Source organism: Capra hircus, chromosome 23, assembly GCF_001704415.2.
Source record: "Capra hircus breed San Clemente chromosome 23, ASM170441v1, whole genome shotgun sequence".
Taxonomy (NCBI): domain Eukaryota; kingdom Metazoa; phylum Chordata; class Mammalia; order Artiodactyla; family Bovidae; genus Capra; species Capra hircus.
In genome coordinates, this window is record NC_030830.1 from 29,144,317 (window position 1) to 29,171,795 (window position 27,479).

Below are 27,479 nucleotides of genomic sequence, written 5' to 3' on the forward strand. Positions count from 1 at the left end.
TCCCCATCCCACCCCTCTAGGTTGATACAGAGCCCCTGTTTGAGTTTCCTGAGACATACAATAAATTCCAATTGACTATCTATTTTACATATGGTAATGTAAGTTTCCATGTTACTTTCTCCATACATCTCACCCACTCTTTCCCTCTCCCCATGTCCTTAGAGAATAAGTTTATTTTCTATGTCTGTTTCTCCATTGCTGCCCTGTAAATAAATTCTTTGGTACCATTTTTCTAGATTCCATATATATGTGTTAGAATACGATATTTGTTTTTCTCTTTCTGACTTACCTCACTCTGTATAATAGGCTCTAGGTTCATCCACCTCATTAGAATTGACTCAAATGTGTTCCTTTTTATGGCTGAGTAATATTCCATTGTGTATATGTACCACAACTTCTTTATCTGTCAATGGACATCTAGGTTGCTTCTGTGTTCTAGCTATTGCAAATAGTGCTGCAGTGAACAGTGAGATACATGTGTCTTTTTCAATTTTTGTTTCCTTAGGGTATATGCCTAGGAGTGGGATTGCTGAGTCATATGGTGGTTTTATTCCTAGTTTTTTAAGGAATCCCCATACCATCTTCCATAGTGGCTGCATCAATTTACATTCCCACCAACAGTGCAAGCAAAATACATATTTGATATAGGATTGTTAATATAAATATAAAAGAACTCTTAAAACAAAAAGAAACTATAAGAAAACAAACAAACAGTTAGGGAATGGGCAAAAAATCTGAACATCTTACCAAAGAAGATCTGTGGATGGCAAATAAGCAAATGAAAAAAGATATTTAATGTCATATATCATTAAGAAGCTAGGTTAAAGCAATAATGACATACCACTACATGCCTTTTAGAAAGGCAAATTTCTAAAATGCTTACAAAATCAAAGGCTGGTAAGTGTGTGGAACAACAGGAAATCTCATTCATTGCTGGCTAAGATGCAAAGTGGTGTAGCCACTTGGAAGGCAGTTTCTGGCGGTTTCCTACAAAACATATTCGTACAGTATGATCCAGCGATCATGCTCCTCAATATTTACCCAAGTGAGTTGAAACTTATGTTCCCACAGAACACATGGAGGAAATGTAATTGCATATTGCTAAGCGAAAGAAGCCAATCTGAAAATTCTATACGGTATGCTGTATGATTCCTGCTATATGACATTCTGGAAAAGGCAAAACTACAGACAGTTAAAATGTCAGTGATTGCCAAGGGTTAGAGGGGAAGCAAGGATGAAGAGGAACAGCACAGAGGATTTTTAGGGGAGTGAAACTGTCATGTAAGAGATAGTAACGGTGAATGTGTCATTATATATTTGTTAAACTCAAAGAATGTACAACACCTAAAAGTGACCTCTAGTGTAAACTATGGACTTTGGCTAATGATGTGTCGGTGTCCGTTCATTTTTGTAACAAATGTACCACTCTCATGGGGGATGCTGATAATGAGAGAGGCTACGGGTGTGTGAAGGTAGGGGCTATATGAGAAATCTCTGTACCTTCCACTCAATTTTGCCATGAACCTTAAAAAAAAAAAAAAGTCTGTTTAAAAAATAAGAAATCTGTGTCGAAGTAGTAAGAAAACGACTGTGTTCATTTTTGTGGCTGCTAACATACATTGAGTGCTACTGTCTGCCAGGCATTGTGCTAAACACTTTACATGTATTACTTCACTGAATTCTCACATTAAATCTTGTGTTTTTCCAACTTTACAAAATTTCTTCAATAAATATATTACTTCTATAACGAGAAAACTTTATTTGTAAATATATATGTACTTAATAGATCCTATTAAGGTGAAGGTCTTAAGATTGGTGAAGATCCTAGGATCTAGTTCCTATGAAATTTAGTTCAAAGGATTGAGGATATTTTACTTGGAAATGGGAACTTAGAGTGAGTGATGATGGCTATCTTCACATATTCTGAAAACAGTCAGTTGGAAAACAAACTCTGTCTTCACAGAGTACTCTGTCTTCATAGCTTCAAAAAGTGAACTAGAACAGCTGAGCGAAAAATCCCACAAAAGCAATTTAGGGCTTAGTATAAGGATGCTTTTCCAGAAAATTCTATCCAAAAAAGTAATTCATCTAATCAGTGATTATATATGGATTTATGCATCTAGTAAAAGTTTGGAGGAGTAGAAGCCTGAGGTCATTCTCAACTCTGAAATTCGGTCTTTATTTATATTTAATGCAGATTAATCAGAGAGAAGAGCCAAGGTCTACTTTTTTTATTGTTGTTGTTAAGAGCATGCAATTCTGTGTGAACCATGGAAAAAATAGTGTGGTGTCTGGGCAAGCAAAGAATAATTGTGAAACTTACAAACTGCTTCAATGCAATTTTAATATTGTTACCAGGAAAGAAGCAGCATTAATAGCACAGGGGGAAAAGGCCTATTTATGTAGCATTTAGAAAGATGACAGAATACAAGGCTGATTTGCATCTTTATTCTTTCCCTCCTTCGGGTCGTCTGTCCGCACACCCCCACCTCCTTCTCCCGCCGCCCTTCTTCCTTCAGTTTTTCCCATCTTCCTTATTATCGTCTTTTACATTTTTGGCATTCTCTTGCCATGAGACTCAACTCTATTCCTTATAGGTAGCACTGGTAAGCCACAGCTCTGAACTGCTTTATTTTGTAAAGCAGAGACTTCTACGGGGTTAAGTTTGTTGAGCAACAGATCTACCTAAGATTCTGTTTCACTGGGATACCAGCCTCCCACTCCTGAATCACAGGCTCTCACACAATAGGAGTCGTTGAAGCCCTCTGTTCCCAGGTCTGGTGGCTGGGAAACCTGACAAAGCCGCGGCCCGCGCAGGGCACCTTCAGCTCCGAGGGCGGGACCCGGCCGGGAAGCCAGCCTGAGTGCGCCGGCGCCCACCCAGCGCGGCGCTCCAGGACCTTCTAGGGGCTTCTCGACTTTTCCTCAGTTAGCTGGAGTAGGGGGGTGCTCCCTCAGCTCCAGTATTCCTCAGCACTGCTTCTCTGTTATTTCTTTACCCTTACCTTCAGCATCAGCCCCCTGCCCACTCCGACCCCCAAGAGGCCCCCAGCCCGGCCGTGACCCCGAGGAGCCTCTCCTCGCTGGGACTCCTGAGGACAGGGTCCTGCGCTGGGTCCCCAGAGAGCCTTCCTCCTTCGCCCCCCTCCCGGGCACCCAGGCGAAGGGCAGCGGGGGAGCCCGGGAAGGGGAGCGGGAAGAGGGGAGCGGGAAGGGCGCGGGGCCAGGCGGGAGGAGAGGAGCAGAGGCCAGACAGGGGCTCTCGGTTTCCCGGGGTCTGATTGGAGGTTGGCCCGATGAGTCGGAGCTGGGGGCGCGCCCATCTCCGCTGGCTCCTGCGAGAGCCGCCCGCTCGGCCCCTCCCCGGAGCCGCTTTGTCCCGGGTGACGGCGGCGGAGGTTGCGGCGAGCAGAGGGCGGGAGGCAGAGACCCGCCGACCCGCGGAGCCGGAGCCGGAGCCCGAGCCGGAGCCCGGGAGGCGGGGCGCGCCGCGCACGGCCCCACGCCCAGGCCCGCGGGCACCGCGCCCGTCCCCGCGCGCGCTCGGCCCGGCCGCCAGGTGAGCAGCCGCGCCGCGCCCGCAGTCGCCGGCCCCGCCGACCGACCGACCGCCCAGCCATCGCCTCCGCCTCCGCCGGCGCATCGCGGACGCCCAGCAGGTCGGTTATGTAACGGCGCCAGCCCGCTCGCCCAGGCACCCTGTCCTGTCCTGTCCTGCCCGGGACTGCGCGCAGCACCAGGGCCGGGCCGGGGTAGGGGGACCGCGGGGTCGGGGGCCGGCCGAGCGCGATCGGGGTCGGGGGCTGGGCCGGGTGCGGTGGCCGTGGCGGTGGAGTGGGGGGTGGTCTGCGGATCCAGTGCTCGGCTCCGGTGGCGGCCGTGGGGACCGAGGTCCCTTGACCCCCTCTAGAGGGCGCGGGTCTCTAGAAGCCCCTTCCTCATTCTTCGTGGCCCAAGGGTTCGCCTTTCTAGTAGCAGCAGCAGGTGCATGAATTGGCGGAGCGAGAGTGACGCCCGTGGTCTCCGGGACCGAGATTTGGAGAAGGGATGAGGGGAGGTGGTCAGATCGAAGAGAGTGAACGGGAAATCGGAGCCTCTTTTCCCAGCACTTAAAGGAAAGAGCTGGGGAGGGGAAGGTGCTTTGAGGCGCAGCGGGCTGGGAATTGTCCTGCCTGGGATTAGCGGGCTTGGGTCATCTAAAAATAACTTCAAGTTTGAAAAGTGAAATAGAAGGGAGCGCAGTGTGCCGAGTTCCTCCTGCCTGTGGGATGCTTCGCTCTAGAAGTCACCGGAGGGAAAACAGGCAAACCCCAGCCGCCTGATCCCTCTCCTGCCTCCCGGTCTCACTGGTTTCCAGGGTGTCTTGGTTTGACTTTTAGTTAATGATTTATTCTCCAAGGCACTGCTGTCTTTTTCTCATCCCAAAGTGAATTACAGCAGAGTGCATGCTTTGAATCTTTCCTATTTCCTACATTAGGGTGGAAGTGTTCAGTGGACATTTAATGAGTCTGCTGCCAAAGCTCATATTTTAAAAGTATCCTTTTAGTAAAAACAAGTTTCTGAGCTCCCTTTAACCTATGTCCCACAGTTGGAGAGGACAGATGCTAGAGCATTCCAGTCCACCTTTCTCTCTTCCCTAAGTCAGAATCCCACCTGTCTTGCAAAGGGTGAGGCTTTAGGAAAGCTAGTGTATTTTTTAATAACACATCTCAATTTTTAACACCTATTACATCAGCACGAAACACACAACAAATATATTGCAAGCACAGGGAAACGCTAACTGGCCCACTGCATTCCAGGAACACGATGAAGTAAGAAAAGCCTAGAAGCTATAAAGGATTAAGAAGCAGATAAGCACTGACTGTGGAGCAAGACAGAGGAGTGAACGTTTGGCTGCTTTTCAGTCTCCCCATTGATTTTCTTTAGCCTTAGAGCTATTATCTTAAGTACAATCAGTGTGTTGCATTAGTCTAAAATGTGAGTTGCTCGTTGTTTTCAAATCCACTGCAAACCAAATCAGCATTTATTGAGCACCTACTACTTGAGGCCAGTTCCTAGCGTTTTATGAGGGAACATGATCTCAACTAAAGTTAGAAGATTGCGAGAGCTTTCAGAATGTCTTGTTCGCAGCTGCTGCAGAACCAAAGGAAGTCTGGGAGGAGGTGGCTCTCTCTCCAGTGAGGAAGGGTTAACAAGCATAAGAGGGAACTTGAGAGTTCTGTCATTTGCAAGTACACATCACACTTTTAAAAAAATTGCTTGCATAATCGTTGGCATTAGTCATATATATTGTAGAAATTAGCTTTATTGAGATCAACTTTGCTAGTTTGCTAAGGTCTCATTTTCCCATTCCTTTTATTTTTTGTGCCATCCACTCAGTTTATTCAGGAGTTAATTTAAGTATCTACTGCGTGCTATGTAGTCCCTGTGTGTGTGTGTGTTTGTGTACCTGCGTGCATGCGTGCACACGCTCAGTCATATCCGACTCACCCCATGGACTGTAACCTGCCAGGCTTCTCTGTCCATGGGATTTTCCAGGTAAGAATACTGGAGTGAGTTGCCATTTCCTACTCCAGGGAATCTTCTCCCTCCCGCCTCCACCCCCCAACCCCACAGGGATTGAACTCCTGTCTCCTGTGTCTCCTTCATCGGCAGGCAGATTCTTCACCACTGTGCTACCTGGGAAGCCCATGTGCGAGTGGCTAAAAGAATGAGGCTTTTCTTTCAGAAATCAGTCTAGCAGAAAGGATAAGAAAATAAGTGATCATCATGGTGAGGGTTTAGTGGAGATAGGAACAAGCTCAGTGAGAGTCCAGGAAAGAAAGGATGCAGGGAGTCTGGAAGAGCTTGCAGAGAAGTTCATGTTCGGACCGGATCTCGGTAGAGAAGGAGCTAGGTGTTCCACGTTGAAGGAAAGGTCACATTCAAAGAACTGGTAGGTGTTCTGCAGTGAAGAGGTGGCAGAAGTGTTTGGGAGGAGGTGTTTTGGTGAGCCTGGGCTATGAATATACCTTGCAGAGGAGGAGAAGCCATGCAGCTTTTATGGGAGAAATGATTTGATCTAATTTGTCTTGCAAAAGTGACTTCGGAGGTGGCAAGTAGGTGGGCTTGCAAAGAAGTGTGAGCTCAGATTTCAGACCATTGGAGCAGTCCAGACAAAATAAAATAAGTAAAATTAATTGTGCCCGAACCAGGTAGAATGGGGACAGAGAAGAGAGAACTACAAAAAGCCATTTCAGAGGGAGAGAATCACTGGCTTTAGGTCACTAAGTGTCTGGTGATGGGGAAGGAGAGGCTTAGATGTTTAGATGGATGGTCAGACTTTTCATTGAGACGGAAAGTCAAGGAGAAAGATTAGGTTTGAGAAAGATGTGAAATTTTAACTGAAACTTTTCCTCTAAGATTAGGAACAAGACAAGGATGCCCACTCTTGCCACTTTTCTTTAGTACAGTACTGGAAGTTCCAGTCAGAGCATTTAGGCAAGGGAAAAAAAGCATTCAAATCAGAAAAGAACTAAAACTGTTTCTGCTTGCAAATTACCTGACATTACATGTTGAAAACCCTAAATATTCTACTAAAAAAACCTGTTAGAACTAATAAGCAGATTCAGTAAAGTTGCAGGATATAAAATCAGTGTACAGATATCAGTTGCATTTCTATATACTAAAGTAATGAACTATCAGAACGAGAAATCAAGAAAGCAATCCCATTTTATAATTGCATCCAAAAAATAAAATGCCTGGGCATAAATTTAATCAAGGAGGTGAGAGACATGTTCCCTGAAAAATATAAGACAATAATGAAAGAAGCTGAGGAAGACACAAATAAGTGTTGATGAGGATGTGGAGAAAAGGGAGCCCTGGGTCACTGTTGGTGGGAATGTAAATTGGTGTAGCCATTATGGAAAACAGTCCTCAAAAAATTAAAAATAGAACTACCGAATTATCCAGCAATCCCATTTTGGGTTATTCATGCAAAGAAAATGAAAATAGTAACTTGTAAAGATAGCTGCACTTTCATGTTCTTGACAGCATTATTCATATGAACCAAGATATGGAAACAACTTAAATACCTGTTAACGGATGAGTGGATGAGGAAAATGTGGTATATATATATATATATATATATAAATGACTTAGTATATATTGAAATGACTTAGTGTGTGTGTGTGTGTGTATATATATGTATATATATATACACACACAGTGAAATATTACTCAGGCATAAAAAAGATACTCTGCCATTTGCAACAACATGAGTTCACCTTGAGGGCATTGTTAATGCTTGAGGGCCAAGTGAACAAGTCAGAGAAAGTTAAGTACTGTATGATCTCATATGTAGAGTCTGGTAAAAACCAAACTCATGAAAAATACAGAGAATAGATCATTGGTTGCCAGAGGTAGAGGACAGAGGATGGGCAGAATGGGTGAAGGTGGTCAAAAGGTACAAACTTCTGGTTATAAGATCCATATGTTCTGGGAGTGTAATGTACATCATGGTGACTACAGTTAACAATACTGTATTGTATATTTGAAAGTTGCTAAGAAAGTAGAAAATTCTCCAAGCCAGGCTTCAGCAGTATGTGAACAGTGAACTTCCAAATGTTCAAGCTGGTTTTAGAAAAGGCAGGGTAACCAGAGATCAAATTGCCAACATCCGCTAGATAGTGGAAAAAGCAAGAGAGTTCCACAAAAACATCTGTTTCTGCTTTATTGACTATGCCAAAGCCTTTAACTGTGTGGATCACAATAAACTGTGGAAAATTCTGAGAGAGATGGGAATACCAGACCACCTGACCTGCCTCTTGAGAAACCTATTGCAGCATGGTGATTGCAGCCATGAAATTAAAAGACGTTACTCCTTGGAAGGAAAGTTATGACCAACCTGGACAGCATATTAAAAAGCAGAGACGTTACTTTGCCAACAAAGGTCCATCTAGTCAAGGCTATGGTTTTTCCAGTAGTCACGTATAGATGTGAGTTGGACTGTGAAGAAAGCTGAGTGCTGAAGAATTGATGCTTTTGAACTGTGGTGCTGGAGAAGACTCTTGAGAGTCCGCTGGACTGCAAGGAGATCCAACCAGTCCATTCTAAAGGAGATTGGTCCTGGGTGTTCTATGGAAGGACTGATGCTAAAGCTGAAACTCCAATACTTTGGCCACCTCATGCGAAGAGTTGACTCATTGGAAAAGACTCTGATGTTGGGAGGGATTGGGGGCAGGAGGAAAAGGGGATGACAGAGGATGAGATGGTTGGATGGCATCACCGACTCGATGGACGTGAATTTGAGTAAACTCCGAGAGTTGGTGATGGACAGGGATGCAGCTGGCATGCTGCAATTCATGGGGTCGCAAAGAGTTGGACACGACTGAGCAACTGAACTGAACTGAACAAAGTAGATCTTAAAAGTTCACATTATAAGGAAAAAAAATTATTCTGCTTTATTGACTATGCCAAAGCCTTTGACTGTGTGGATCACAATAAACTGTGGAAAATTCTGAAAGAGATGGGAATACCAGACCACCTGACCTGCCTCTTGAGAAATCTGTATGCAGGTCAGGAAGCAACAGTTAGAATTGGATATGGAACGACAGACTGGTTCCAAATAGGAAAAGGAGTATGTCAAGGCTGTATATTGTCACCCTGCTTATTTAATTTCTATGCAGAGTACATCATGAGTAACGCTGGACTGGAAGAAACACAAGCTGGACTCAAGATTGCCGGGAGAAATATCAATAACCTCAGATATACAGATGACACCACCCTTATGGCAGAAAGTGAAGAGGAGCTAAAAAGCCTCTTGATGAACGTGAAAGAGGAGAGTGAAAAAGTTGGCTTAAAGCTCAACATTCAGAAAATGAAGATCATGGCATCCGGTCCCATCACATCATGGCAAATAGATGGGGAATCAGTAGAAACAGTGTCAGACTTTATTTTTTGGGGCTCCAAAATCACTGCAGATGGTGACTGCAGCCATGAAATTAAAAGACGCTTACTCCTTGGAAGAAAAGTTATGACCAACCTAGATAGCTTATTCAAAAGCAGGGACATTCTTTGCCGACTAAGGTCCGTCTAGTCAAGGCTATGGTTTTTCCAGTGGTCATGTATGGATGTGAGAGTTGGACTGTGAAGAAGGCTGAGTGCCGAAGAATTGATGCTTTTGAACTGTGGTGTTGGAGAAGACTCTTGAGAGTCCCTTGGACTGCAAGGAGATCCAACCAGTCCATTCTGAAGGAGATCAACCCTGGGATTTCTTTGGAAGGAATGATGCTAAAGCTGAAGCTCCAGTACTTTGGCCACCTCATGCGCAGAGTTGACTCATTGGAAAAGACCCTGATGCTGGGAGGGATTGGCGGCAGGAGGAGAAGGGGATGACCAAGCTGGATTGGGGGCTGGATGGCATCACGGACTCGATGGATGTGAGTCTGAGTGAACTCCGGGAGATGGTGATGGACAGGGAGGCCTGGCGTGCTGCGATTCATGGGGTCGCAAAGAGTCGGACATGACTGAGCGACTGAACTGAACTGAACTGAACTGAAGGTGATGTATGTCAACTAAACTTATTGTGGTGATTATTTCACAATATATACATATATCAAATCATTTGGTATATACCTAAAACTAATACAATGGTTTATGTTAATTATATCTCAATAAAACTGGTAGAAGAAAGGAAGTACAGTTGATCCTTGAACAATGCAAATTCGAAGTGTAGTTAGAGATCACAAAATGTGGAATCAAAAGATCTGGGGTTGGAGTCCCAACTCTGTCCAAACCATTTCAGCTTCCTGCCCTTGGGCGAGTCATTTATCAGTTCCTTTGTTTTTGAAGCAGATATAGCAGTACTTGGATTTTCCACTTGGAGGTGGGTGAGTGGGGCCACCTAAACCCCTGCGTTGTGTGGAGGTCAACTGTAAATGAGAAAGAGTGATTTTGAGAAGGGTGGGGGATTTTAACTCTGAATATACAAATAAAAATACTCTGGCAGGCAGTTTTATTTTCAGAGTTAGTTTCTTCATTCCTGGTGTTAACTTCCACTCATCCAGCTTACCTTCATTCCTAAGACTGGCTGTGTTGTGCTATGCTAAATCGCTTCAGTTGTGTCCGACTCTGTGCTACCCCATAGATGGCAGCCCACCAGGCTCCTCTGTCCCTGGGATTCTCCAGACAAGAACACTGAAGTGGGTTGCCATTTCCTTCCCCAGTGCATGAAAGTGAAAAGTGAAAGTGAAGTCGTTCAGTCGTGTCCAACTCTTTGGGACCCCGTGGACTGTAGCCCACCAGGCTCCTCTGTCCATGGGATTTTCCAGGCAAGAGTTCTGGAGTGGGTTGCCATTTCCTTCTCCAAGACTGGCTAGTGCTGCCTTTGGAGAAGAGGAAGATGAATTTGATAGCAGGAAGTTGTTGCCACCTTCTTACCCCAGAATGAAAGTATTAGCTGTCGATTCTCTGAAATTCCCAGGTGGTGCTAGTGGTAAAGAACCTGCCTGTCAATGCAGGAGACATAAGAGATGTGGATTGGATCCCTGGGTCGGGAAGACCCTGGAGAAGGGCATGGCAGCTCACTCCAGTATTCTTGCTTGGTGGCTACAGTCCATAGGATCACAGAGTCAGACATGATTGAAATAACTTAGCATGCACTCATCTGAAATTATCTGCAGTATTGATGAGTAATAATTTTAATGACAGTAATAATATCTAACATTTATTCAGAGCTTACAAATGCCAAGTGCAAAGAAGGTGGAGCTCAACATGGATTATCATGTTTGATCCTCATGGTAACCTTATGAGGCAGACACTATTGTGATTCTCATATGGTAGATAAGAAACCCAAGGCAGAGAGAGGGTACCTTATCCAGGTTACACAGTTAGTGAGAAGGGCACCCAGAGTTTAAGCTTGGGCAGTCTGAATAGCCAGTATGAATTAATAATGTTGAACTCATTCCTCTTTAGCCTACAATGTATATTTTTACCCCATGTTTGAATGTTTGTGACTGATGCCACAAAAGAGAACAGGACTGAGTGAGAAGTTTTGGCTCTCATCTGGGCCTGGCACCTAATTTGTGGGGTGACCTCTGCAAAGCCCCATCCCCTCTCAAGCTTTAGTTTGTTAAATCTGTGTAGTCAAGGGGAAGAGGTTGACCAGATGATCTCTAAAGAGTCTCAGCATTCTGAAGTCCTGCCATCTTGTCTCAGATTTATAGTATTAGAGTTGTAGATTTGGGTTAAAATCATTCTTGCCTGGTCCCTTTCAGAATAGAAACAGGACCTATTCCTGTTTTAAGAGGATGAACTCTAAGTGACGGCCTGTTCATAACAGCTTGATGGGAACTATAGTGTCCATAATGCCAGAGCTGATGGGGGCGTCTGAGGTTGGGAGAACCCAGTTCAGGCAGGAGAAACCCAGGCCGGCATGAAGTGGAGGAATCTCCATAGTCACTGGCCAGTTTATTTGAGACGTGTCACTTAAATTCTGTGAGATTCCATTTCCTTATCTCTGAATAATGGGGGCAATGAATACATGTGTTGTAAGGGTGTTTGTTGTAAGGAGTGAAACAGACTACGTGGAGCAGACAGTGCACACGAGTCTGTCCAACTGAAGATGCTCAGTGAGTTGCGGGGCGGGGTGGGGGGGGGGTGTTCCTTACACTTCACTTCCAGGATAACAAACGTGCAGAAGAGGGAGGTAGAGTGTTTCCAAAGGTAAGCTCCTCTTACTCCGCAGTTTAACTGGAGGAGGAAATGGCAGCCCATTCCAGTATTCTTGCCTGAAAAATCCCAGGACAGAGGAGCCTGGTGGGCTACAGTCCAAGGGGTTGCAAAGAGTTGGACGCAACTGATCATGTACTTCACAGTTTTGCTAAGGGCCACCTCTTAGTGATCATCATTTATTTCTCTGTCTCTTAGAAAGTAATAATATATATATGGAAATGCACAGAGCATTAAATACCTTTCAAAACATGGATCTCAAGTTCACTGATACATTACTCTCTTAGATATGAAATATCAACATTCCACAACACAAAGTTTTCAACTCTTCTTTTGTCAGATAAATAGGCCAAAATTGCTGTGAAGAAGTAGTATTGCTTAGGGTTCGTGACCCTGGATTCCACGGTTCTGGCACCACATGTACAGAAGGCAGAGTGACTTCCTACTCACTGTATGTCTGCGCACATGCGGTGCTTCTGAGAAGCTTTTATGTTACAAACGGCCAGGTGTCATGTTGTGGCTAAAATTAATTAAGCGAGTTGAGGATTCTTTTCAAAAGGGAGAAGCAGCCTTAGACTCAACTGAAGCTGTTCTGAAGTCCCTTAAAGCATATATGTGTGTTTATGAATGGTACTTTCTAGAAGTTAAAGACAAGTTTCCAAAGATAGCTCAAACTTCTGGCAGTTCAGGATGCCCATGGAAAGTGTTTTCTATAGTCAGGATGGGAAGGGACTTAATTTTCATGTCTGGTTTCCCCATCTCCAATCACTTTGAAGCAGGGATGAAACAAGAGGATTCCTGAGCTTTGGAATGTACACAGAAGATGCTAGAACGGTAGCTGTTGAACAAAAGACTTCTGTAGTTTGAGAGCTGTATCCTAGTTTCTATTTCTGTTGCCTTAGTTCTTTGTGGGAGTCACTGCTTTATTGTCTCACGTGATTGAGATATGCCTGATACTAAATATTGTAAGTTCTGTGAGGGTGTGGGCCATGCTTTAATACTCCTCTTAGGGTGTTAGGAATAGAGTATAAAAAGCGTGGACTTGGCATGAAACAGCCTGACTTCCCAGCCTAGCGCTGTCACTTCCCAGCTATGTAACCTTGAGCTTCCCATTGACCTAACAGTCACAGGAGTTGGCATTTGCTGAATGCTGCCCCTGTTCCAAACACGATTCTAAGCAGGCTGCATACGTTATCTCATTTAATCCTTACAACGACTCCCCCACGTGGGTATTATCATCACTATTTACAGAGGAGCACGCTTGGAGGATCAGGGGCCATAAGCCACTCAGTGCTTGGACTCTTGAGTTGCAATTTTCTTATTGGTACAATTAGGAAAATAATCCTTGATCTCCCAGGCTCACAGCGTTGTGAGGGTGAAATGCTATGAGGCTTCGAAGGTGCACTGAGACAGAGTTCTCTGCACCATTGTTAAGGGTGATTGTCACAGTAGGGACCTCCTAAGAGCTCAGATACAATTGGGCCTGATATATTAATAGCACCAGGTCTGTGAGAGGAAGGAAGTTCACTCTCTATAAAATGCTTTTATAGAATACATTTTGCTTATTTTTAGATTGTATTTATTTTTTAAATTGAAATATAGTTGATTTATAATGTGTTAGTTTCAGATGTACTTCAATGTGATTCAGTTATATATTTGTGTATATATATATTTTTCAGATTGTTTTTCCCTATAGGTTATTACAAAATAGTTTTCTCTTTCTATAAATGGCTTTATTGAGCTATAATTCATATGCCATACATTCACTCATTTAACATGTACAAGTCAATGTTGTTAGTATATTTACAAGTTATACAGTCACCACTGTAATCTAATTTTAGAGCATTTTCACCCTCTCAAGAAGAAACCCTGTACCCATTAGAGTAATTCCTCATCTCTTTTTATCCCAAGACAAGCACTAATTCATTTTCTGTAACTCCATATTTTCCCATTCTGAACATTTCATATAAATTCCATTTCATATATATTCTAGAATCATACAGTATATGGTCTTTTGTGACAGGGCTGTCTTTTTTTTTTTTTTTACTTTTTATTTTATATTGGAGTAGAGCTGGTTAACAATGTTGTGATAGTTTCAGGTGGACAGCAAAGGGACTCAGCCATGAATATATTAATACATGTATCCTTTTTCCTCCAAACTCCCCTCCCAGCCAGGTTGCCACAAAAACATTGAGCAGAGTCCCCTGTGCTATACAGTAGGTCCTTGTTCATCTATTTGATATATAATAATATGTATGTATTATTCCCAAACTCCTAATTACTCCGCCCTTCCCCCTGTGGTAGCCATAAGTTTGTTTTCTGTGTCTGTGAGTCTATTCTGTTTTATACATAAGTTCATTTGTATCCCTTTTTTAGATTCCACATGTAAGTGACATCATATGATATTTTTCTTAGAATGTGTTAAGAAAACTGCACTTCCTTCCCCTAGGCTTTGGTAGTTTTATTATGATGCCGTATCTTTCAGGGGTAACTGGCTTGTTGTCAGTACCAAGACTCAACCAGGCTGGACCAGGAGAAGGCTGATCAGGCCATGGAACTGAGTCCTGCTGGTGAAGGGGGCATGGAGAGCATGGTTCACAGAGAGAGGAGGCTGCCAGAGGGGTGTTTCTATATAAACAAGGAAGGCTGAAAGTCAAAGACAAGGTCGAGGGAGGCATAGGCATGCTGTAGAGGGCAGAAAGTCATCACCGGGTTTACATCAAGTTTACGTCAAGTGTGAGTGACAAGTGGTACTTGGCGTCTGCTCTAAAAAGCTAGAGATATTTCCCAGTGTCTGCTGGAGTCTGTCCACTCAGAGGAAAACCAGGGACCCTCTGCCTTGAGTGTTCAAAGTAATTCCTTTTTCTCAGACGTGTGTGTGTGAGTGTATGCTCAGTCATGTGTGACTCTTTGCAGCCCCATGGACTGAAGCCTTCCAGGCTTCTCTGCCCATGGAATTTCCCAGGCAAGAATATTGGAGTGGGATGTAATTTCCTGGCTCCAGGGGATCTTCCCGACCCAGAGATCAGACCCACATCGCCTGCATCTCCTGCATCTGCAGGCAGATTCTTTACCACTGCGCCAACTGGGAAGCCCCTCAGACATATGTGCTTTCTATAAAATTCTCAGAAGACTTAGAATGGTATCAGTTCAGTTCAGTTCAGTTCAGTCGCTCAGTCGTGACTCTTTGTGACCTCCCTGTCCATCACCAACTTCCAGAGTCTACCCAAACCCATGTCCATTGAGTCGGTGATGCCATCCAACCATCTCATCCTCTGTCATCCCCTTCTCCTCCTGCCCTCAATCTTTCCCAGCATCAGAGTCTTTTCTAGTGAGTCAGCTCTTCGCATCAGGTGGCCAAAGTACTGGAGTTTCAGCTTCAACATCATTCCTTCCAATCAACACCCGGGACTGATCTCCTTTAGGATGGAATAGTTGGATCTCCTTGCAGTCCAAGGGACTCTCAAGAGTCTTCTCTAACACCACAGTTCAAAAGCATCAGTTCTTCAGCACTCAACTTTCTTTATAGTTCAACTCTCACATCCATACATGACTACTGGAAAAACCATAGCCTTGACTAGAGAGACCTTTGTGGACAAAGTAATGTCTCTACTTTTTAATATGCTATCTACGTTGGTCATAACTTTCCTTTCAAGAAGTAAACGTCTTTTAATTTTCATGGCTGCAGTCACTACCTGCAGTGATTTTGGAGCCCCCCAAAATAAAGTCCACTACTGTTTCCATTGTTTGCCCAACTGTTTGCCATGAAGTGATGGGACCGGATGCCATGATCTTCGAAGCCAACTTTTTCACTCTCCACTTTCACTTTCATCAAGAGGCTCTTTACTTCTTCTTTGCTTTCTACCATAAGGGTGGTGCCATCTGCATATCTGAGGTTATTGATATTTCTCCTGGCAATCTTGGTTCCAGCTTGTGCTTCTTCCAGCCCAGCATTTCTCATGATGTACTCTGCATATAAGTTAAAAAAGCAGGGTGACAATATACAGCCTTGACGTACTCCTTTTCCTATTTGGAACCAGTCTGTTGTTCCATGTCCAGTTCTAACTGTTGCTTCCTGACCTGCATATAGGTTTTTCAAGAGGCAGGTCAGGTGGTCTGGTATTCCCATCTCTTTCAGAATTTTCCACAGTTCATTGTGATCCACACAGTCAAAGGCTTTGGCATAGTCAATAAAGCAGAAATAGATGTTTTTCTGGAACTCTGTTGCTTTTTCGATGATCCAGTGGATGTTGGCAATTTGATCTCTGTTTCCTCTGCCTTTTCTAAAACCAGCTTGAACATCTGGAAGTTCACGGTTCACGTGTTGTTGAAGCCTGGCTTGGAGAATTTTGAGCATTACTTTACTAGCGTGTGAGATGAGTACAGTTGTGCAGTAGTTTGAGCATTCTTTGGCATTGCCTTTCTTTGGGATTGGCATGAAAACTGACCTTTTCCAGTCCCATGGCCACTGCTGAGTTTTCCAAATTTGCTGGCATATTGAGTGCAGCACTTTCACAGCATAATCTTTCAGGATTTGAAATAGCTCAACTGGAATTCCATCACCTCCACTAGCTTTATTCATAGTGATGCTTCCTAAGGCCCACTTGACTTCACATTCCAGGATGTCTGGCACTAGGTGAGTGTGAGTGATCACACCATCATGATTATCTGGGTCGTGAAGATCTTTTTTTGTACAGTTCCTCTGTGTATTCTTGCCACCTCTTCTTAATATCTTCTGCTTCTATTAGGTCCATACCATTTCTGTCCTTTATTGAGCCCATCTTTGGATGAAACATTCCCTTGGTATCTCTAATTTTCTTGAAGAGATCTCTTGTCTTTCCCATTCTGCCGTTTTCCTCTATTTCTTTGCATTGATCACTGAGGAAGGCTTTCTTATCTCTCCTTGCTATTCTTTGGAACTCTGTATTCAAATGATATAACAAGAGAAAATTAAAATCACATGTATTACCGTGAGCAAATGATCATTACTACTCACATTTTGGTGAATTTCTTTTCAGTCTTTGTGATAGACATGTTTTTGTGAAGTTGAGTTCATACAGTAGATAGAGTTTTGCATCCTGTGCGTTTCATCACACGTTTTAAATAACTTTTCATGTCAACAGTGAGCACCATTTTCAGTAGCTGCACAACAATCCCATGGGTGATGTCACCAAATCTATTTACTTTCTTCCCTGTAACATTTAGGTGGTTCCCAGTTATCCACAATGTCATAAATAATACTTCGGTGAACATTTCTGATTGTCATTTATTTCTGTATTTTGGATCATTTGCTCAAGCTAGAGGGTTAGAAGTAGAATTATTGCCTCAAATAGATGGACCTTCTTAAGGCTTTCTCTGTATTTTGATGTTGCTTTTCATTGTTTTTCCAAGAGGTTGTACTAGGTATCTGTCCCACAAGCAATGCATGAGAATTCAGTTCTCACCTCTGCCCTGCTTGTCAGCACTCTTTCTGTTGAAGATAAGGGATGGCTGGTATTTGTGCTCTCCAGAGATGACCCCTGCTGCTTAACCAGGGCTTCAAAGAGGTTGGACTTTCTTTGTGGGAGTCGAGGATGGTGGGTCAACATCTGGTAGATTTCACATGCTTGAGTGTTTGTAGGTGTGTTGACTTGAATGGATTTCTTTCTTTCCTGGTGGTTCTGTAATCAAGGGCCTGGCATATGGATATGTATGTGTGTGTGTGTGTCTTGTTGGACCACTAAAGTTGACTTAAACTAAGTATAATGAAGCAACCTCTGCTTAAGTGGGAACTAGTTCAGTCTGCCTTTCAAATCCTGAAAAATTAACAGTTAATCAGTTCAGTTCAGTTACTCAGTTATGTTCCACTCTTTGTGACCCCATGAACTGCAGCACGCCAAGCCTCCCTGTCCATCACCAACTCCTGGAGTTTACTCAAACTCATGTCCATTGAGTCGGTGATGCCATCCAACCGTCTCATCATCTGTCGTCCCCTTCTTCTCCTGCCCTCAATCTTTCCCAGCATCAGGGTCTTTTCAAATGAGTCACCTCTTCCATCAGGTAGCCAAAGTATTGGAGTTTGAGCTTTAGCATCAGTCCTTCCAATGAATATTCAGGACTGATTTCCTTCACGATGGACTGGCTGAACTTCCTTGCTGTCTAAGGGACTCTCAAGAGTCTTCTCCAACACCGCAGTTCAAAAGCATCAATTCTTCGGCATTCAGCTTTCTTTATAGTCCAACTCTCACATCCGTACATGACTACTGGAAAAACCATACAAGTCTAGCCTTGACTAGATGGACCTTTGTTGGTAAAATAATGTCTCTGATTTTTAATATGCTGTCTAGGTTGGTCATAACTTTTCTTCCAGGGAGCAAATGTCTTTTAATTTCATGGCTGTAGTCACCATCTGCAGTGATTTTGGAGCCCCCAAAAATAAAGTCCGTCACTGTTTCCACTGTTTCCCCATCTATTTGCCATGAAGTGATGGGATCAGATGCCATGATCTTAGTTTTATAATTGTTGAATTTTAAGTCAACTTTTTCACTCACCTCTTTCACTTTCATCAAGATGCTCTTTAGTTCTTCTTCCCTTTCTGCCGTAAGTGTGGTGTTATCTGCATATCTGAGGTTATTGATATTTCTCCTGGCAATCTTGATTCCAGCCTGTGCTTCATCCAGTCCAGCATTTCTCATGATGTACTCTTCATATAAGTTAAATAAGCAGGGTGACAATATACAGCCTTGACGTACTCCTTTCCCGATTTGGAACCAGTTTGCTGTTCCATGTCCAGTTCTAACTGTTGCTTCTTGACCTGCATACAGATTTCTCAGGAGGCAGGCCGGGTGGTGTGGTGTTCCCACCTCTTTCAGAATTGTTCACAGTTTGTTGTGATCTACAGTAAATAGACATGCTGATTTGCATTAGCTCTATTGTTGCTTTCATTCATTTTTACTGGTCCCTTCTACTGTTGTCAGGGCCTTTGGGGCAAGCTCCAGACAGGTGTTTTTTTTTCTTTTTCCACTTCCATGTAATGAGATACTAGGCAGAGTACATCATTTTGAAGAAATAACAAGAGTAATCAGTTGTAATCTCTTAAAAAGTTACTTAAATGGTCATTATGCTAGGATTTTAATTTTATGACTAATCGAATTAAAGTTGCTCTTCGCGATCCCATGGACGGTAGACCACCAGGCTCCTCCATCCATGGGATTCTCCAGGCAAGAATACTGGTTTGCCATTTCCTTCTCCAGGGGATCTTCCTGACCCAGGGATCGAACCCCGGTCTCCCACACTGCAAGCAGACACTTTACCAAACCCTCTGCATTCATTTTAAGGCTTCCATCAGCTCTGCTGATTATATTGACTAATTTATTGAGCTAAACAGTCACTTTGAAATATTGTTCCCTATAACATTATCTGAAAGACAGGCTAAATTAATATAATTTATTTTTTATTTTGACTTCTGTAGCTATTCAAGATAAAAGCCAAGAAATGGGTTCTGGCCAGGACAAAACAAAGTCTGATTTATACTCCTGTTTTGAGGTTTAATCCTTTGTGCTGAAAGAAAGTATTTGATTACAGGTACCGTTCTATGAATTTTGAAATGGAGAATGGTAAATACAGATACATTAATAGTAGTTCAAACAAAATTTTATTTGTTCAAGAACAAAGTCTCAGCCTTGACAAGACAAGTGAAAGCAAAGTGCTAATTCATGAATATGTTAATTTTTTCCTGCTGTGGGCATTAATGATATTCATTTTATCTTTTCTGATGTACAATCAACTATTTATGAAAAGGTTAAATTTTGGTCAGGGAGGATATTCAGCAACTGACATACCATAAATGTGTTTATTTGGGATTCTTTATTTTCTTATTTTTCTGTTTCTTAGTGATCTCTATTCCACACACAGCTGTTGTTTAGCATTAAACTTCAAAATTTGACAAGGTGACATTTAGGTGAAGCTCTGTATTGAAATATTTGCTTGGTCAGATTTTCAAGGCATACCTTCTGACCTTGTGTCCAAGTACCACAGCTCACCTGGGGTTCTTTTTCCCCCTGTTTTTTTTTCTTTTTCTGAAGTATAGTTGATTTGCAATATTGAGTTGTTTTAGGTATACAGCAAAGTGATTCAGTTATACATATATATGTACATAAATATTCTTTTTCAGGTTCTTTTTCATTATGGTTTATTACGAGATACTGAGTATAGTTTCCTGGGATATCCAGTAGGTCTCTGTTATTTTATCTATTTTAATTATAGTAGTGTGTATCCTCAGGGATTCTTGGCTTATAACCTGGACCTTGGTTTGGTTCTGCCTCCTAAGATATCATGCTTGGGGAGAAGGGATCTCCTTCTCGTTCTGGTTCACAAACAACCACACTGAGATGTCCAGTATCATTCTGGAAGGTCAGGAAAGTTTACCCAGTCCCTGAAGATGATTTGGAAAGGTTGTGCTGGGTAGAGGTGAGATAAATGATAAACCTGAACAGCCTCCCTCTACTCCCCTAGAACTAAGTTGCTTGACTCCAGCCTGCAACTACTTCTTCGAGGCTTTCCATGAAGCTGGAAACTGAGGCCATGAAGACACTGAGGATGGCTCTAGGTTATGTGCTAGTGAAATCATCAATAGCTTACAAGGGACAGGAGACAGGCAACGGTGGCACTTTGGGAGAACCCAGCTGCACGGTTTTGCCTGTGGGGCTCTGCTGCTTCCAGGTCATTTTTATTAACCTAAATACCTCCCTGGAGGCCACAGACAAGCACTGAAGGAATGACCCTGTAATGTTCATAAAATGACCTTCACGGTCTCCACCTGTGGGAATCTCCACATGGCGTGCTTCCTCATGAGGAACTTTCCAGCTTCTTTAAAATTGTTTTTTAAATCTAATGTTTAACTAAAGCTTTGTCTTGGATGAGAAGGACCAAACAGATACCATGTTTTCAGTACTTCTCACCTTTAATTTAACCCCTTCATCCCAGATCAACCATTACGAGATCCTTATGACCACACCTGGCTATTGTCTTACAATTCAAGCCAATGTGTGATACTCTGAGAAGGTTATTTTATCTGAATGAAATCAGAAGTACCTTAGGGGTATCCAATCCTAGGGCTTTATATGGTTGTATAAATTTCAAGGGCATATAAGAAAGAAGGTCCAAGAATAATAAAGATTAGAGATGTTTATCTAATTGATATTTGGGGCTCTTTTCAGTGTCTCTGAGGGCTTGACATGGTGGATTTCCCAATTGATCATGGCAGCAACCTTCCTGCTTTGCCCCCACTCCCTGACCCCGTCCACCAGGAGCTCTCTTTCGATTACTCTACTTCCAGAGGAGTGAGTCCAGATCTTGGCAGAGTCCTCACTCTGACTCAGTTCAGGAACTTTTCCATTTAGAATCTGTCCCTAAATTCTTTTCAGACACCTTCATTGCATTGACCCCAAGGCGTTGAAAAGCTAAAATAATACTTCTTCCTTCCAAAAGAATGGAAAATCAGATAAACGTAGAGTTATTCTCCCTCCTACCAAAAAAGAGGAGCTATGTTCAGACAGGAGAACATAAACACTTAGCTAAAGAATAATATTTTTAATATTAAAAAAGAGAAACTAGTAGTCCTTTGAGGTCATCCAGGTATAAGACCATCTAGTAGACATGGTTCATTATCTGGTCTGGTGGGAGATCACCTCTAAGATAATGGGTTTCTTGGCCAGATGATTTTTGTTCAGTTTTAATTATTCATTGTTTGATAAATCTGTCCTTTTAGTAATTTTCCAGATTATCCATAAACTGATGTCTGCTGTTGCTTTTGGGCTTTAGATATTTGTCTATATATATTCTGAGATAGTTGCATGAAGCATTTTTCGGATCCCAGTCATTGCTGAAGCAAACCATTCCCATATTGTTTTCTCGTCCTAGGATTGGCAGTGGTTTATTTTTAAGACAATACGCTAATACCATGATGAGCTTATTCCTCTTACATTGAAGGGTTTCTGTCAGTCTTGTCTGTTGTCAATCATGTCAATGTAAATGCTGCCCAATATACGCGTTTCTCTTCCTAACTGCAAATTGACTTTTTTATGGCCACTTATTAGAGCACCCCAGGAGACCAATAATAATGATTGAGCCATCACTGCTAGAGACCAGATATCATTTCTTCAGTTTCCTATTCTAATAAATAATGAACTGCCAAGATGTTTATAGATAAATCAAATGTCCCTGTAATATTAATAAATACAAGCTAAAAGCAGTTGCATACAATTTACAGATATAAGATGTTTTAGAAATTCTAGACATGATAATCATCAGGAGAATACTTTTACTAAGGAGAACTAGTTTAGAGCACAAGGCAACTGTGTAAAATTATAACTGGACCTTCTCCTGTCTCTGCTTCTTAAAGTTCTAGCCTTCCTTCCACCAGGGAGGAAGAAATTTTCTTTTACCCTTCTAGTTTCTTCCGGTTGGTCCAAGAATTCAATGGATATGAGATGGACTAATAGGAGAAAAACAAAAGGTTAGTATGTTGTGTACATGGAAAAGACCCAGGAAGAGTGAGTAACTGGCCCAACAGCTGAAACCCTCACCCTCAGCATCAGCTGAAGATGAAGGAGGATGTTGGGAGTAGTAACTGGGGACCTCAGAAGGGAGGAAGGCAATTCACAGAGAGAAGGGAAAACAGACGTTTGGTAAACAAACGTTTGCTGGGCCAGCTGGATTCAACGGGACACAGAGTGGACTCTGATCTTTAAGAGTTTCCCCCAACCCGCTTAGCCCAGATATTTAACTTGCAGATATTTCTGCTGATGGTCTATTTCTGTAATAGGCCCTCTATCTTAATTCTTCAGGCAATTAGGGAGAAGGTCAGAGTTTCTTCCTGAGTCTTTTGGGCCTGAATTGTTTTTACCTGGAAATAGCCTCCATGCCAAAGAGATATTCTGGGGAGAGGAGACATTTGGGGGTGGCAAGTATTGTCCTCTTGCACTTCAAATTCTGTTTTTTCCAGTTTCCCTCCATCCCTGAGCCCTCAAAAGAGCCATTGCTCCTGTTTTAAAAGAAAGTTTTTATTTTATATTGGGACATAGCTGATTAACAGCGTTATGATGGTTTCAGGTGGACAGCAGAGGGTCTCACCCATACATGTACATGTATCCATTCTCCCCCAAACTCCCTTTCCATCCGGGCTGCTACGTAATATTGAGCAGAGTTCCCTGTGCTGTACACGAGGTCCTTGTTGCATCACTCTTTTTTTTTGAATCTGTCTTTGTGGCTCATACATCGTCTAACCACGTAGCTCATTCACTCATGTATTGACTCATTCATTCATTTGTTCATTCATTCATCCCTGCTATGCACTAGGTGCCGTGCTATCCTCTGGGGTATAGAAACCAGTAGAACATAGTCCCTGTCTTTAGTGAAGCTTAGAGTTTTAGCTTTAAGCTGTCTTTTTATTTACTTACCTCTCCTCTGGATGGGTTGGAGAAGGCAATGGCACCTCACTCCAGTGCTCTTGCCTGGAAAATCCCATGGACAGAGGAGCCTGGTAGGCTGCAGTCCGTGGGGTCGCGAAGAGTCGGACATGACTGAGCGACTTCCCTTTCACTTTTCACTTTCATGCATTGGAGAAGGAAATGGCAACCCACTCCAGTGTTCTTGCCTGGAGAATCCCAGGGACGGGGGAGCCTGGTGGGCTGCTGTCTTTGGGGTGGCACAGAGTCAGACACGACTGAAGCAACTTAGCAGCAGCAGCAACCTCTGAATGGGTGAGTACCCTGAGGGTGAAGACCATCTTGTGACCACCACCACCTGCAGGCATTACAAGGGCTTGCCTATGTGGGCACCCAGTTAGTGATAATGTGGACTGCTCACTGAATCCATTCTGAACCATTCAGAAGCACGGGATTGAGGATTGCATATCTTCAAATGTTTTAAGAGCCTTTCTCCTCCTACCACAATTGCTAACCGTAAAAATAAGTAACTCTACAAGTTTGACTCCTTTCACCTTGTCCAAAGGCTGCATCTTCTCAGAATCCTATCCAGTGCCACATCTGAATTACATACGAAAGCATGAACATGAGTGGTAACAGTGGACCGACATCCACTGGCAGTCATGGAGGAAAGGCTTCTGCCTCCAACTCGGACTGTTCTGAAACGCATCTGTTTTGGTACAGTGGAGCATCCTTCCCTCTTTTTGTGGAGCTTGGAGGTCAAGTAAGCAAGCAGGAATGATTGTGGCTGTTCATTGAGCACCTACGAAGCACCAGGCATTGGGCCAAGCAGCTTCCACATATTATCATACAGAGTCTTCTCAACACTCTGGTGAGATAGGTTCCATTTAGGATCCTCATTTATCTAGATGAGGAGACTAAGTCTCAGGGAATTCCAGTAACTTGTCTAAGGCCTTACAGGCAAGAAATGATGGAGCCAGGACCCAGCAATGCTCTGTGTCCCTGCCTGCCACTCCTTGTCAAAGTGGGATTCATAGGGGCATTTTTGGGGGAGGGACTTAGGACTTCTGAATGGTAACGTTTACATTGTGTGGGTTTTTTTCCAGTGAAAAAATAATCTGAAGTAATATTAGCATCTTCCGGATCTTCCAGATGACCACCTTATAATGATGCCATGCCATTTTGGTACCTGAATTTGTGCTTTTTATTTACAATCCAGTTGGTGCCAACACTACTTCAGTTGTGTGAGCTTACAGGAATGAACTGGTGGGCTTATTATGTAATTTGCCTTCAGTGAAGGCCCCGTGATCATCCTGCTGCTGCTGCTGCTAAGTCGCTTCAGTCGTGTCCGACTCTTAGCGACCCCATGGACTGCAGCCTACCAGGCTCCTCTGTCCATGGGATTTGCCAGGCAAGAGTACTGGAGTGGGGTGCCATTGCCTTCTCCACGTGATCATTCAGTGAGGTTTAATGTTGCTGTGAACAAAGCAATGGGGGAGGAGGGTTCTACTGCAGTAAGGTGGGTGGGAGAACATTCTGAACTCTGAACACCTGTCTTGGAGTTTTCCCTACCAGAATCATAATGGGGAAGGGAGGGTTATGTTTAGCAAAACATCATCATCTGAATATTAAGTCATTGTTGTTAGTTTGCATTGAGTTGGTTTTTAAATTTTTTTATATTTGGTTAGAGCATTTAGTTGCAGTTTGGAGGTTTTAGATGAGTTGAAACTGTAAGAATTCAGCTGTATGTTTGTACATATTTAAGCATCATTACAATGAAAATCATTTAAGTTAAATTTGGAAGGAAGGCAGGGTGATATTTTTTTCCTTAAAAATGTGGTCATACATTTTTCAAATCTGAGCCAAACTGAATGCCTCTGCACTGCATGGTGAAAACTTTCTCCTCAAAAAATGCTCCCCCACCCACCAGGGTCTGGCTTGCTTAAGTCTTTCTTTTGGAATAAGGCACTGACATTTCCTTTCAACCTGAAAATAGTGTCTGGGAGGGTTGAGGACTGACCTTGGGAAAAACTCTCCATTGCTGTGGTTCTCCTGGGACTGGCTTTGTCAGTCAAGGTGCCTTTGGATTCTTTGTCACTCTAGGTCCTGACTCTGATGACTGGCAAATGTACATATCACCCATGGTTCATAATCATTTTCTTATTGCCACCATCCATTTTTGTGAATTGGGCTAGGAAGTCGTACCAGCCTGGCATAGGTAGAGAAGATAATGATTTTAAAAGCTTCTGGTTTGCAAGATCTCCGAGTCTGTCCAAAATGACTACATCAGTTACCACTTTGGGTAAAGGAAATCTTGTTAAATGCAGACACTCAGAGAGGAGGTAATATATGACAGTGTATTTAATCCTTAGCACTTTAGTATTGCTATGGATGAATTCCTAGTAAGATTTTGGAGCATTGGAACAGAGGACAATGAGTTTTGATGCTAAGAGAGGAGAGGATAATTTCATAGCTTGTGGGAATGCAGTGCAGCTTATGGGCTAAGATCTGGGAAGCCTGGACATCAAGGCTACATATGAGCAGCGCAAACTTTGAGTAACCTTGGGTTGCCTTTAAAAGAGGGGGCATTTTTTTTCCGTGTGCAAATCACCATCTTTCTCTTATTTAAAGTTTTAATAAAATTGCCCTGTTTTTAAAAACGTGTAGAAAAGCATCTAACACATCAAAATGCATAGTGTTTATTGTCATTTTTCAGCACTATCATTATTAGCATTCCCTGACATTCCTAATGGTGCAGAGAGAGCAATGCAGAGCGCACAGTGGGATCAGAGGACCTGGGCTTGTGTCCTGGGTTGGCTCTGATTTTCCCATGAGAGACAGGACCTTTCCTGAGCCCCTTTGACCTCAGCTTCCTAGTTTTCATTAAGGTATTAGGCAGAATGATCCCCAAGGTTCCTGCCAGCCCTTTCCTCCTTTGTTCATTCTAGTCTTTGCTACAGATCTTCAGAGCATCCTTAGAGTCTGGTTTTCATTAACGATAATAACCATTGGTTATTATTATTATTCTTTAGATCAAGTTTCAAGGGATCTTCATTTTGGTCCTGATTGTGCTATTCTATTATAGCTATGAGACCTCGGGCAAGTCATTGAATGTCTGAGCCTGTTTTCTGCTCTGCAGAATGGGAATTAGCTACGGTTGTAAGGGGTCAGATGGCATAATAGCTTTGGTGATAATAGATGGAAAACATTTTCAGCATCACATACCAGTGCTTTCCTATTGTTTATTCTCTGTTCACTTAGCTCATCTTCTTGTTTCTTCCTTTTTAAACTTTGAAAAGGAGTTCATAAGAATCCCTGTTAGAGAAAAACTGAAAAGGGAAAAGAGAAAGAAGATCCTTTTTGGTGATTCATGGTATCCCCATTTCACTTTGAAAGCCGTGATGGTAGACACCCTGGCTGTTCACTTTGCTGTGTTTTGTTCAGCACATGGTTCATTTCAGTTCAGTTCAGTCGCTCAGTTCAGTCAGACTCTTTGTGACCCCATGAATTGCAGCATACCAGGCCTCCCTGTTCATCACCAACTCTTGGAGTTCACTCAAACTCACATCCATCGAGTTGGTGATACCATCCAACCATCTCATCCTCTGTTGTCCCCTTCTCCTCCTGCCCCCAATCTCTCCCAGCATCAGAGTCTTTTCCAGTGAGTCACCTCTTCACATGAGGTGGTCAAAGTACTGGAGTTTCAGCTTTAGCATCAGTCCTTCCATAGAACACCCAGGACTGATCTCCTTTAGAATGAACTGGTTGGATCTCCTTGCAGTCCAAGGGACTCTCAAGAGTCTTTTCCAACACCACAGTTCAAAAGCATCAATTCTTTGGCGCTCAGCTGTCTTCACAGTCCAACTGTCACATCCATACATGACTACTGGAAAAACCATAGCCTTGACAAGATGGACCTTTGTTGGCAAAGTAATGTCTCTGCTTTTGAATATGCTATCTAGGTTGGTCATAACTTCCCTTCCAAGGAGTAAGCGTCTTTTAATTTCATGGCTGCAGTCACCATCTACAGTGATTTTGGAGTCCCCCAAAATAAAGTCTGACACTGTTTCCACTGGTAGACCCTCGCTATTTCTTTGTTGAATGAATAAGCATGACTCTTGACCATATTGGCTCATGGAATCTATTAGCTATTCTGCTTTGCATAGCCGCAGAAGCAGCAGTCCTTACTGGGTGCCAGAAAGTATACAATTTCAACTACTCTCTTTTCATGTTATTGTAAAAATTAGCCAGAGATTTCCCTGGAGGTCCAGTGGTTAAGAATCTGCCTTCCAATGCAGGGGATGAGGATTCCATCCCTGATGGGTTAACTAAGATCCCACATGC

At 42.9% G+C, this 27,479-nt stretch overlaps 1 protein-coding gene across 1 annotated transcript in view; it reads left to right on the plus strand.

Moving 5' to 3' along the window:
* Positions 2,859–27,479, plus strand: part of RCAN2 (regulator of calcineurin 2) — a 277,144-nt gene continuing 252,523 nt past the window's right edge. Inside the window, exon 1 of the mRNA XM_018039084.1 lies at positions 2,859–3,659. The gene's annotated coding sequence lies outside the window, so the exon portion shown is untranslated. The remainder of the gene's footprint in view (positions 3,660–27,479) is intronic.